Below are 13,133 nucleotides of genomic sequence, written 5' to 3'. Positions count from 1 at the left end.
GGCCATAATGTCACAGTCAGGATAAAAATCACTGATCGCCACCATTACTAGTAAAAAAAAAATTATTAATAAAAATGCCATAAAACTATCCCTATTTTGTAAACGCTATAACTTTTGCACAAACCGATTGTATTGATTATTGCAAATTTTTTATTTTTTTTTCTTACATATCTTATATATTTTTGGGGGATATTTATTATAGCAAAAAGTAAAAAATACTGTGTTTTTTTTTTTTTTTTTTCTTCAAAATTGTCGCTTTTTTTTTTTGTTTATAGCACAAAAAATAAAAAAATGCAAAGAGTATCAAATTGCACCAAAAGAAATCTCTATTTGTGGGAAAAAAAAAGAACTTTAGTTTGTTTGGGAGCCACGTCGCACGACCGCGCAATTGTCAGTTAAAGTGACGCAGTGCCGCATCGCAAAAAAAAAACGCTCTGGTCTTTGGCCAGCCAAATGGTCCGGGGCTTAAGTGGTTAAGCGCCCTAAAATTTGCCTATGGACATTTCATATTTGTTGTCTAAACCCTAAAAATGTGAATAAAAAAAAACACTTTAACCGCTTGCCGACCAGCTGGGATAGCGGCGGCAGGCCGGCGTTATCCCACCAACCGTCGTAGCTCTACTTCGGTCCCTTTCGTTTCACACAATATTTGCACAGCTGTTTACCAAACGCAAATTGTTAGGAAAAAATACACTTGAATGAATTTTAGCGCACACTGGCCACTCTACCATACAGGCCTGATTGGTGGAGAGCTGCAGAGATGGTTGTTCTTCTGGAAGGTTCTCCTCTCTCCACAGAGAAACTCTGGAGCTCTGTCAGAGTGACCATCGGGTTCTTGGTCACCTCCCTGACTAAGGCCCTTCTCTCTCCCCCGATCGCTCAGTTTGGCCGGGCGGCCCACTCTAGGAAGAGTCCTGGTGGTTCCAAACTTCTTCCATTTATGGACGAAGGAGGCCACTGTGCTCATTGGGACCTTCAATGCTGCAGACATTTTTCTGTACCCTTCTCCCAATCTGTGCCTCCATACAATCCTGTCTCGGAGGTCTACAGACAATTCTTTGGACTTCATGGCTTGGTTTGTGCTCTGACATGCACTGTTACCTGTAGGACCTTCTATAGACAGGTGTGTGCCTTTCCAAATCATGTCCAATCAACTGAATCTACCACAGGTGACCTCCAATCAAGTTGTAGAAACATCTCAAGGGTGATCAGTGGAAACAGGAGGGACCTGAGATCAATTCTGAGTGTCATGGGAGGAGCCTGTGATACTTATGTACATGGGAGGAGTCTGTGATACTTATGTACATGGGAGGAGCCTGTGATACTTATGTACATGGGAGGAGCCTGTGATACTTATGTACATGGGAGGAGTCCGTGATACTTATGTACATGGGAGGAGCCTGTGATACTTATGTACATGGGAGGAGCCTGTGATACTTATGTACATGGGAGGAGCCTGTGATACTTATGTACATGGGAGGAGCCTGTGATACTTATGTACATGGGATGAGCCTGTGATACTTATGTACATGGGAGGAGCCCGTGATACTTATGTACATGGGAGAAGCCCGTGATACTTATGAGCCCGTGATACTTATGTACATGGGAGAAGCCCGTGATACTTATGTACATGGGAGGAGCCCGTGATACTTATGTACGTGGGAGGAGCCTGTGATACTTATGTACATGGGAGGAGCCCGTGATACTTATGTACATGGGAGGAGCCTGTGATACTTATGTACATGGGAGGAGCCCGTGATACTTATGTACATGGGAGGAGCCCGTGATACTTAAGTACATGGGAGGAGTCTGTAATACTTATGTACATGGGAGGAGCCTGTGATACTTATGTACATGGGAGGAGTCTGTAATACTTATGTACATGGGAGGAGCCTGTAATACTTATGTACATGGGAGGAGCCCGTGATACTTGTGTACATGGATTTTATTTTTCCTTTTTAAATTTTTAATAAATTTGCAAAGATTTCAATCAAACTTCTCTCACGTTGTCATTATGGGGGATTGTTTGTAGAATTTTGAGGAAAATAATGAATTTGATCAATTTTTGAATAAGGCCGGAGCATAACAAAATGTGGAAAAAGGGAAGCGCTGTGAATACTTTGCAGATGCACTGTAAATCTAAGGTCTGGTAAGCTGATTTTTTTTGATTTTCCTTTTCTTGGGTTTAGGTACACTTTTAGGTTTGTCATCTCAGTACATGGACATGGCTGGATAATGGCAACACCGCACCTTATCCACATAGACAATATACTGTGCCTCACCCCCCCCCCCCCCCCATATCCAATAGGACACGTACCTCCTCCATATCCATCTGAGTAAAAAAAAATGTGCCTCTTACCAAATGGACAATATACTGTGCCTCCCCTCCCCCCATATCCACCAATAGGTCAATGTACTGTGCCTGTTATCCATGTCCAGATGGACAATTTATTGTGCCCCGTACCTCCTCCATATCCAAATGGATAATATATTGTGCCTCGTACCTCCTCCATATCCAAATGGATAATATATTGTGCCTCGTACCTCCTCCATATCCAAATGGATAATATATTGTGCCTCGTACCTCCTCCATATCCAACTGGATAATAAACTGTGCCTTGTACTTCCTGCATACCTTACTGCACAATATACTATGCCTCATACCTCCTCCATATCCAACTGGACAATATACTGTGTCTCATACCTCCTCCATATCCAACTGGACAATATACTGTGTCTCATACCTCCTCCATATTCAACTGGACAATATACTGTGCCTCTTACCTCCTCCATATCCAACTGGACAATATGCTGTGCCTCTTACCTCCTCCATATCCAACTGGACAATATGCTGTGCCTCTTACCTCCTCCATATCCAACTGGACAATATGCTGTGCCTCTTACCTCCTCCATATCCAACTGGACAATATACTGTGCCTCACACCTCCTAAAATCCCATCAGCTAATATACTGTGGCTTGTACCCCTTCCAGCTGTGGAAAAATAATGCCCTTGGGGGGGGATTTTGCGGGTGGGAGTATAAGTAAGGGATAGATAACAACAGTATGTATAAAAGTAAACAATTGTATTCCAAAATAATGATAACAAATACTGTAAATATTCCTAAAATGATTTAATAGAACATTGATGCATATAACGTTGCTAAGTTTTTGACAATATAGTGTGCCTCATACCTCCTCCAAATCCAGCTAGTCAATGAACTGTGCCTCATACCTCCTCCTTATCTAAATGGACAATACACTGTGCCTTATACCTTCTCCAATCCAGCTAGTCAATGAAACTGTGCCTCATATCTCCTCCAGATCCAACTAGTCAATGAACTGTGCCTCATACCTCCTCCAAATCCAACTAGTCAATGAACTGTGCCTCATACCTCCTCCAAATCCAACTAGTCAATGAACTGTGCCTCATACCTCCTCCAAATCCAACTAGTCAATGAACTGTGCCTCATACCTCCTCCAAATCCAACTAGTCAATGAACTGTGCCTTATACCTCCTCCTTATCTAAATGGACAATACACTGTGCCTCATACCTCCTCCAATCCAATTGGTCAATAAACTGTGCCTCATACATCCTCCATATTCATCTTGACAATATAATGTGCCTCATACCTCCTCCTATACCCAAATGAACAATATACTCCTCCTATACTGGCTCCTCAAACCAATATCCCACCTGTCTTACTTTTGCACAGCTCCCTTCCTTTTCAGTGCAGATCGCCTCCGCCCTGGTACAGCATCGTTCCACCTGAACAGAGCCCCCCCCCCATTATAGATTCCCCACCTATACAGACTCCCACCCCTAGGCCTTCACCAGTACAGTTCTGCCCCCACGACCCCTGCCCCACGACCCCCCGTGTCAGTATTGTATAAGATTGTCTTAGAATGGGACTTCACATTTGGATAGCTAAGGGTTAATTTGGGAGGATATCCCCCTCTTCCTGGCCAAGGGACACAGAAGGGTTAGGACTTCTGTTGGAGATCCCCCCTCACTTCCTGTCCCTGGGACGCTGAGCGCATAAATAGGATCACATTTCGAGGGACACAGACAGCAGAAAATCTGATAGAGGTTACAGTCATCCCCGTCACCCCAAAAAAAACCCGAAAAAAAACAAAGGTTCTGGTTACACTTTAAGGATTATATTACATGATATCATGGAGAGAATCTGCAGAGAACTGCAACAATCTGCAGCTGAATGAGGCAGGACCTTGTACTAAATATAACTGGGACAACCTTGACTGGAGCCTTCGCCACATCAAATCCCTCAACTTCTGTTTGTCTATTTTTTTTTTTTTTTTTTTTTTTTCCTGGAAACATCCCATCAGGGTTTTTCCATGGAACCAGCAAAGTCTATTGTGCTTCAGAAAAAAAAAAAAAAAACATTTGTTTTGTCTATTTTATCAGAAAGTGTTATTTTAAAGATAAAGGAAGTAATCCCGGCATCAGCGTAAACCTTCTACAGCCGACCACCGGTAAACGTGTATAATGGTTGAATTTGGTTGTGAGAGCGGGAAGTCGCACTCCAGCCAGACGTTAACAGGCTGGTATTAAAATCACTGCATCCCCTATCAATAGAAATTGCAGATGGACCGGAAGGCTTTGCTCCCTTAATGACCAGGCCGTTTTTTTTGCGATACGCCACTGCTTCGCTTGAACTGACAATTGCGCGGTCGTGCGATGTTGCACCCTAACAAAATTGATGTCCTTTTTTTTCCCCCCACAAATAGAGCTTTGTTTTGGTGGTATTTGATCACCTCTGCGGTTTTTTACTATAAACAAAAAGAGTGACAATTTTGGGGGGAAAAAAAAACAATATTTTTTACTTTTTGCTATAATAAATAATATCCCCCAAATTTTTTTTTAAAAACAAATTTCATCAGTTTAGGCCAACATGTATTCTTCTACATGTTTTTTGTAAAAAAAAGAAAAAAAAAATTGTAATAAGTATATATTGATTGGTTTTTGGAAAAGTTATAGCATCTATGAAATAGGGGACTGGTGATGGCAGCAATCTGCGATTTTTAGCGGGACTACGACATTGTGGTGGTCACATTGGACACTTTTGACATCTACACATAGATCAGTGCTATAAAAAATGCACAGATTATTGTGTAAACAGCACTGACGGGGAAGGAGTTAACACTAGGGGGTGATTAAGGGGTTGAATGTGTTCCCTGGGAGGTGTTTCTAACTGGGGGGGAACGGGACTGACTGGAGGAGGAGAGAGATCACTGTTCCTAATCACTAGGAACAGCAGATCTCTCTCTCCTCACCTGTCAGAATGGGGATCTTTCTGTTTACATCGACGGATCCCTGTTCTGGCTCTCTCTCCCACAATCACAGGTGACCGGCGGACATTGCGGCCGCCAGACACGCGCATCGGGTCCCCCGCCATGCAGTGGGAAAGCCAATGGTGGAACGCACACGCCTGCTATGGCTCTTAAAGGTGCCGATGTACACCTATGCATTAGGGTAAAGAAACTGGGTTGCGGGATCCCCCCGCCCCCCACCTTTTTGTTACCTGAGCCCAATCCGATCCAGCGATGTGCACGAAAGCAGCAACTCTCATCAATGTCTCCCTCCTCATTTGGTAAAAGGCTCCCGCTGCCGTTAATCAAATGCTGTGGCGAGGGAGAGGGGGCAGGGCTGAGTTGCCTGGTTTGTGTCAATAGACACAGAAAGGTTGGCTTAGGAGCGAGTCCACACGGATGCCCCTCATGGAACGCAGTTTTCCATGGGAGCAGCTACCGAAGAGGAGGGGCCAGGAGCGCCGGCGGTGGACCTCAGAAAAGGAGGATCGGGGCTGCTCTGTGCAAAGCCACTACACAGAGCAGGTAAGTATAACATGTTTGTTATTAAATATTACTTTAACAGTCCAAACAGATTTATCAATCAAATGAATTAATCAAAGCAACTGAATAATCAATTCTGTCTAGAACATTAATCCACAACATGGTCCCTGAAATGCATTGATTGTAGCACACATTATATGTTTGTAATAAATCCTCTTCTTGGACTCTAAAACTTTGGGGTGGCACTTTGATTTTCAGTTCAAGATAAGTTCGGCCCCCCGTTGCTTGATATAAAATGTGGTGTGAAGAGTGGGCATGGTTTTCATTATGCCAGGGGCATTGCTAGGATTGCAATAAAGACCTAGGGCACCTTTGGGCATTTTAAGTAGGGGAGTAATGTGATGCACAGCAAACAGTGGGTGAAATGGTTGATAGCTGTGACTAGCGCAGTTGATTATCGATTAGTTAGATTGTGGTTACATTGTTACAATTGCAGCTGTCATATATACTAGTTTTACAAATTATCACATTTCATTTTAAACACAATATATTTACATCCTAGGCGCTGAACCAACACACTTTTTTTCTTTAAACAGTGGGTGTGGCCAAATTGTGTTAATGGGAGGTGCCTAAAGGGCGTTTAATATAAAACAAAGCTAGTCTGTCCCCCAGTAAAATTCCCCTACCCCCCCCCCAGTCAGTCTGTCCCCAGTATAATCCTCCCCCTAGATCATTCTGTCCCCCAGCATTATCCTCCCCCAGGTCATTCTGTCCCCCAGTATAATACTTCTCTCTCCTTGGTCAGTCTGTCCCCCAGTAGTTTATTCCTCTCCCGGGTCAGTCTGTCCCCCACTATAATCTTTCTCCTTGGTTAATCTGTCCCCCAGTATAATCCTCCCCCAGGGTCATTCTGTTCCCCAGTCTAATTATTCTCTCTCCTTGGTCAATCTGTCCCCCAGTATAATCCTCCCCCAGGTCAGTCTGGTCCCCCCCAGTATAATCCACCCCCAGGTCATTCTGTCCCACAGTATAATCCTTTCCCAGGTCAGTCTGTCACCCAGTATAATCCTCCCCCGAGTCATTCTGTCTCCCAGTATAATCCTTCTCTCTCCTTGGTCAGTCTGCCCCCCCCCCCCCCCCCCGTATAATCCACCCCCAGGTCATTCTGTCCCTCAGTATAATCCACCCCCAGGTCATTCTGTCCCCCAGTATAATCCTCCCCCAGGTCATTCTGTCCCCCAGTATAATCCTCCCCTAGGTCAGTCTGCCCCCTAGAATAATCCACCCCAGGTCTTTCTGTCCCCCAGTATAATCCTTTCTCAGATCAGTCTGTCCCCAGTATAATCCTCCCCCGAGTCATTCTGTCTCCCAGTATAATCCTTCTCTCTCCTTGGTCAGTCTGCCCCCCCCCCCCCGTATAATCCACCCCCAGGTCATTCTGTCCCTCAGTATAATCCACCCCCAGGTCATTCTGTCCCCCAGTATAATCCTCCCCCAGGTCATTCTGTCCCCCAGTATAATCCTCCCCTAGGTCAGTCTGCCCCCTAGTATAATCCACCCCAGGTCTTTCTGTCCCCCAGTATAATCCTTTCTCAGATCAGTCTGTCCCCAGTATAATCCTCCACTGAGTCATTCTGTCTCCCAGTATAATCCTTTTCTCTCCTTGGTCAGTCTCCCCCCCCCCCCCCCCCCCCCCGTATAATCCACCCCCAGGACATTCGGTCCCCCAGTATAATCCACCCCCAGGTCATTCGGCCCCCAGTATAATCCTTCCTCAGATCAGTCTGTCCCCCAGTATAATTCTCCCCCGGGTCATTCTGTCCCCCAGGCTAATCCTTCTCTCTCCTTGGTCAATCTGTCCCCCAGTATAATCCTTCTCTTTCCTTGGCCAGTCTGTCCCCCAGTATAATTGTCCCCCAGGTCAGTCTTTCCCCCAGTATAATTGTCCCCCAGGTCAGTCTTTCCCCCAGTATAATTGTCACCCAGCTTAGTCTGTCCCCCAGTATAATCCTTTCCCAGGTCAGTCTGTCCCCCAGTATAATCCTCCCCCAGGTCAGTCTCCCCCCAGTATAATCCACCCCCCAGGTCATTCTGTCCCCAGTATAATCCTTCTTCAGGTCTATCTGTAACCCCAGTATAATTCTCCCTGAGTCATTCTGTCTTCCAGTATAATCCTTCTCTCCTTGGTAAATCTGCCCTCCAGTATAATCCTCCTCCAGGACATTCTGTCCCTCAGTATAATCCTCAACCAGATCATTCTGTCCCCCAGTATAATCCTCCACCAGGCCATTCTTTCCCTCCTCTATAATCTTCCCCAGGTCATTCTGTCCCCCAGTATAATTCTTCCCCATGTCAGTCTGTCCCCCAGTACTATCCCCCCGGGTCATTCTGTCCCCCAGGCTAATCCTGCTCTCTCCTTGGTCAATTTGTCCCCCAGTATAATCCTTCTCTCTCTCCTTGGTCAGTCTGCCCCCCAGTATAATTGTCCCCCAGAATAATCCTTCCCCGGGTCATTCTGTCCCCCAGTATAATCCTTCCCGGGTCATTTTGTCCCCCAGTATAATCCTCCCCCGGGTCAGTCTGTCCACCAGTATAATCCTCCCCCCGGGTCATTCTGTCCCCCAGTATAATTCTTCCCCATGTCAGTCTGTCCCCCAGTACTATCCCCCCGGGTCATTCTGTCCCCCAGGCTAATCCTGCTCTCTCCTTGGTCAATTTGTCCCCCAGTATAATCCTTCTCTCTCTCCTTGGTCAGTCTGCCCCCCAGTATAATTGTCCCCCAGAATAATCCTTCCCCGGGTCATTCTGTCCCCCAGTATAATCCTTCCCCGGGTCATTTTGTCCCCCAGTATAATCCTCCCCCGGGTCAGTCTGTCCACCAGTATAATCCTCCCCCCGGGTCAGTCTGTCCACCAGTATAATCCTCCCCCCTAGGTCAGTCTGTCCACCAGTATAATCCTCCCCCCAGGTCAGTCTGTCCCCCAGTATAATCCTCCCCCAGGTCAGTCTGTTCCCCAGTCCATAACCCCCCCCAGTCAATCTGTCTTTCAGTATAATCCTTCCATCTCCTTGGTCACTCAGTCCCCCAGTATAGTCCTCCTCTCTCATTGGTCAATCTGTCCCCCAGTATAATCCTCCCCCAGGTCAGTCTGTTCCCCAGTCCATAACCCCCCCCCCCCCAGTCAATCTGTCTTTCAGTATAATCCTTCCATCTCCTTGGTCAATCAGTATAACCCTTCCAGGTCAGTCAGTCCTCCAGTACATCCCACTCCGGTCAGTCTGTCCCTAGTATATTCCTTCCCAAGGCCTTGCGTGAGTTTCTCAGACACACGTTCATCACGTAATGATGATCCCTGTTTGACATAGAACACTGTCCAGAAGCATGTAGAGGGAGAATCCAATAGGAAGCTTTTTCATCCCCTGATTAAGGCCTAATAAAGGGAGATTGGTTGGCCTCTAAAACACATTGGCTTTCTTGTGTCTTCTTCCTGTTCTCTCAATTTAATCAGCAATAAATGACTATGAACTCTTATGGCGACCGTCTGGGGCTCTTTTTGTCTTCTTTAAAGAGATTACACTGCATTCTTATAAATTATTTGCTCACAATAAGCCCGATCGATATGTGCAAACAATTTAGCTTTGTTTTATTTTTTTGTCCAATTTTCGGGATAAACCTCCCTAATCCTCGTGTATTATTCACGGTTACACAAAATCTGACACACATATTTTGGTATTGTTGTTTCATCACGACATTTCCACCCTTGTCAGATGGTAAAAGTATTGTGTATATCGGGTGGGGTCAGCAACCCTTTGCTATGATTAGACAATGGCATGCCGGTGAACAATGGTGTACTGTAGCCATATAGTTAATTTTCAATTTTTGTACCGATAGCTGTTCTGATAACTCCCATACATAGATAAAGTGAGGAATAGAGAACACATCATGTGCAAAGGGGGGAAAATTTCACAAGTTATAGGCAGTGTCATACATATCAACTTATGTGACTTAAAATGCTAGAGGCAACGAGTACAAAATCTGCAGGAAAACAAGGTAACAGCAAGTGAATGGGAACTTGCTGGCCCCAGCCAATATGTGTGAAATGTTTTTTACAATCCAATGTGTCAATCTTGGACAGAGCAAACCTGCCCAGGTTGGGCAAACAGGAAGAATATTCTTCGAGAGGTATCCCCTCCATCGCCTCACCCCAATCCAAATCGCAGGCGCTGCCCTTGCATTGAATGCCCCGGCGGTGTGGAAGACAACCCTTCCAGAAGATGAAGAAAAAGAAAGATAATAAAGGGGGTAGAACCAAGTAACCATTTATTCTCCAAGAAAAGTAAGGGCAACACTAGAGGTAGGAGGTCCATGGATCCCAAACATTTTCAAACAACTTCTCTTTGTTATTAAGAAGTGCAGAAAGTCGTTACTTTATCATGATCCAAGATAGCTTAGCTTTGATCATATCAAGAAGGATAATAGCTGACTTCCAGGATCGTGTGATGTAATGAATGTAAAGAGAACATTTTCACATGTCTTGGGGCCTCTTGAACAGGATAGCCCAATAGAGAGAGAGATTTTTTTTTTTTTTTTTTAAGATTTGCTTGGGTCAGGGAATAGATAAAATTGTAGATGTGCGTCCAATAATGCTCTACTTTCAGACACGTCCACCATACATTATAAAGTGTTCCTCCCTGACTGCAACCACGGAAGAACAATGTAGAGACTCTTGGAACAAAGGAGGCCCATCTAGTTGGAACCATGTACCATCGAAGTAGTATTTTATAGTTCGCTTCAATGATAGATGTATTTATATAAGTGTAGCACTGATGGATTTGCCTATTAATGCAATTTTAATACTTTATAATTAAAGTCTATGGACAATTCTATAGCTTAGTAGTTGGCGCCATCTAGCGGCCAAATACAGACAGTGGACTCGGATGACTTTTCTTTTCAGAGCATTGAACTAAATACAGGAAGTGACTGTTTATTTACTTTGATATTTGACCTACCTCCCAGAATGCCAAGTGACCTACCCATGGACACCCTCTCTTGCACTGCATGCTGGGTAAGACATAAAAGGACCCTGAGCGGCCATCTTAGGTCTCTTGGGAACACATGGCCTGTCTGTGAGGACTTGTGAGGAGGCCTATTGCCCTTGCAGAGCGCAGCCCTGCTCGATTGTGTGAGTGACCTGAAGTGCCAGAGATACAGTGATCGGATTGGGAAAATCCAGAGACACTCGTTTGCGCATCGGAAAAGACCAGGTCCACCTATCGGAACGGAACCGAGTCACAGAGCTGGCTCACATAGAAGTAAGCTGCAAACACTGGACCAGGGCTACCATACCGAGCTTCTGATCCAGTTGGTGAGCGGGTTGTGGCCCACAGTTTACTAAACTTTGCACCTAGTCAGACTTATGTACAGGCCTTGCTGGGATCCATAGTCCCACAGAGTAGGAGTATAGCAACTGACACTAGGCAGGCATAAGGCCTACTTACCATCGCATCTCAAGTATTGTATTATAATTACGGAAGCAACACTAGGATCATCCCTAACAACTTTAATTACTTACAAATTATAAGGAATTATCATTGCTAGCGAAGACAAGAAGACTAAAGACTGAGTACTTTAAGTGAGATCTCATGCATAGCTATAAAAGTAGGGGGATCTCCCATTTTTTATATATATATATATATATATATATATATATATATATATATATATATATAATATTATTGTTTATAACTGTTTTATCAAAATTCATTGTCCTGTCATTCTATGTTGGGATGACAGTACAATTGCTGTAATCACCTGTTTACCAATATATACAGTAAAATATACTTTGGTTAAGTACCCCGTTGTGTGGAGTATTGTTTTCTCCCAGCAGATGGAGCCAGTGGATCCTGAGAGGACAATACAGGTATATTGTGTTATATTATATTGTACTGTATTGCATTGCACCACAGCTGTGTCAAGGGGACTGAGGCAAGTTAGTGGGGTTTATTAGCAGAATGCAGGCCCAAATCAAACCAGCAGCTCCTTCGGTTGTCAGTGCTACATAAGATTTCAAGGCAGCTCTCTATCTTGTACCATTCAACCTTATTTGTTAAACTTAGACTGGACTTGTCTCTTTTTTCGACCAGACTAACAATGGAGCTATGTTCCAATTCTGTAGGCAGTTTTGTGGGTGAAGACATTAATTCAGAGTACAATGCTGAAATATGACCAGAACGTTTATCGAAAAATTCTTTCACAAAGATTCCAAAGCAGTCATGCAGGACAAGTCACTCTTGCATTGTAGGGATGTGGAAAAATTGTATGTATCGGTAGATTTCTGTCGGGGGGAACTGGTATTTCCCTCTCAATATTTGTTGGGATAGAACTCCGTCACCCTTGCACAGGCCTGCACTCCTAAAAAGTCCTTATTTTGTCACTATTTAAACACCAATAGGGTGAGACCCGGGCTAAACTGTGGGTTAAGAGCCAGAGACATGTGAACATATTTGAATTTATGTGAGGCGCACCATCTGTCCCACAAGCTCAGTGAAAAGAATTAAGTAGGGCACAGAATGGGAGGCCTATCTCTAGCCGGTAGCCACATAAAGTGACTGATTGGCATGGTAGGAAAGGGGTAGGACTGCTTAGACACCTATGGCAGAAAAGATTCAGGCGTGTGAAAACAAATCGGTTGCACCATTTCAGCAGGCCGAAAGTATTTCAAAAGGTCAGAGACTTGCACTTCAAATTCAGATATTAAAAGGTTTGACATTATAGTTTCACTTTGTTGGCACGTTCTCTGCTCAGAGTGCTTCCATCGATCGCCTCTTCCATAACCATGGTGAGAATGGCAGGGACACTCTGCTCCATTGCCCATAGCCCAATGCACCCCATTCCTGGCGCTCGGTCAAGCCAGGCAATTCAAACAGTTACAAACTCCTGGCAACGCTGCTCGTGTTTACGTTCCACTCTGTAGTCACACTCATGGCTCCTATGCATACATCATTGATATAATTATTCTTCTTCCCTTCTATTCGTGATAAAACACAATCGGCTGCAATAGTTTATCAAGATAAACCTGACATATACTCATCATAGAACAATTACAATGTAATGCTCACGCTTACAACAAACAAACGTGCAATGAATACTCCATTAATGACTAAAATAATGCAAGAGTTCTACCAAAAAAAATGCAAAAGTTTACATTTTTTTAAGAACATAATCCAAAAGGGAACGTTATGCTTTTCTGCCTCCCCCACCAGCCCCTTTTCTACTACCCTTAGACCGTTTTTTATTTTATTTTTTTTTTTTTGTTTTTT

The 13,133-nt window shown here is 44.3% G+C and overlaps 1 protein-coding gene across 2 annotated transcripts in view; it reads right to left on the bottom strand.

Annotated features, from left to right (window-relative positions):
- The window catches only part of ST3GAL3 (ST3 beta-galactoside alpha-2,3-sialyltransferase 3), a 690,822-nt gene that overhangs the window by 640,932 nt on the left and 36,757 nt on the right, over positions 1 to 13,133 (bottom strand). The gene's annotated exons all lie outside the window — the stretch shown is intronic.

This window comes from Lithobates pipiens, unplaced genomic scaffold (genome assembly GCF_037356315.1).
Source record: "Lithobates pipiens isolate NorthernLeopardFrog02 unplaced genomic scaffold, aLitPip1_a1.2 Scaffold_23, whole genome shotgun sequence".
Taxonomy (NCBI): Eukaryota; Metazoa; Chordata; class Amphibia; order Anura; family Ranidae; genus Lithobates; species Lithobates pipiens.
The sequence above is the reverse complement of the archived record's forward strand: the minus strand, read 5'-3'. Positions and strand labels throughout refer to the sequence as shown.